This window comes from Sinocyclocheilus grahami, unplaced genomic scaffold, assembly GCF_001515645.1.
Source record: "Sinocyclocheilus grahami isolate Dianchi unplaced genomic scaffold, SAMN03320097.WGS_v1.1 scaffold1674.1, whole genome shotgun sequence".
Taxonomy (NCBI): domain Eukaryota; kingdom Metazoa; phylum Chordata; class Actinopteri; order Cypriniformes; family Cyprinidae; genus Sinocyclocheilus; species Sinocyclocheilus grahami.
This window is the reverse complement of record NW_015506853.1, coordinates 87,293-88,415: the sequence shown is the minus strand read 5'-3', so window position 1 is coordinate 88,415 and position 1,123 is coordinate 87,293.

Here is a 1,123-nt window from a genome sequence, read left to right as displayed (position 1 = left end):
CTATTATAGTGCTGTATGTAAAAATTAAAGGGATAGTTCACCCAAAGATGATAATTTAGTCATGCCAAACCTGGATGACTTTTTTGATTTTGTGGAACATAATTGTAGATGTTTTCATTGTCAATTGTTGCCTACATTCTTCAAAATATGGTCTTTTCTGTTATAAAATAGAAAGAAAGTCATACAGAGTCATGAAGGTGAATAAATGATGAGAGAATTTACATTTTGGGGTGATCTACCCCTTTAAAACCTCTAGATGGGGTTGATGTTAGTTATATGCTCATACATTAGATCTGGGGTTTTCAGATTTTTGATGCCATGGACCTACAAATATGATTGGTCACCTCGCAAGAAGGGACCCCCTAAAGGCAGCTAGATATTTTCAAGTATAAGGACAAAAATGAAAAACAGAAATTGAAAATTAGGTGCTCATCCTGAAAAGTAGAGGAGATTCAACTCAAAAAGTGAGAAAATGTAGAAAAACTGGCAACACTCACTTTACAACAGTGTTATTTTAGTATCATGAGATACTATTATAGTTTTTATTAATAATTTGAATACATTTTTATAAATTTTATTTTTATTTTATTTGTAAAGTTGTAATATATTTTGTGAGTTTTTTCATGTTTATAATTTAAATTTTTGTATTTATTTATTATTATTTAGAATTATTTTAGAACATTTAAGTTGAACTAAATGAAAATAACACGTTGCCTTGGCAACTAGCTGAAATAATTTTTTTATATTTCATTTTATTTTAGTTAAAGTTTAGGTTAAAGTTAATTTGTAAAACTATAATAACCCTGGTCTACTTAATTTCTTTAAGGAACACACACTATTTATTCACTCATACACTTATTTATCTAACACACACACTCAGTCTACATTTCAATTTGCACATAATATACCTGTACATACAACTGTCTATTGTTATATACCTGCACATACAATTGTCGATTTGTATATTTTTATTCCTTATTTTACTTGTTTTATTTTTTATTTATTTAGATTTTTTATTATCTGTGTTTTTTTGTTCCGTCACTGTCATTCTGTTGCACTGTGGAAGCTTCTGTCACGAAAACAAATTCCTCGTATGTGTAAACATACCTGGCAATAAAGCTCA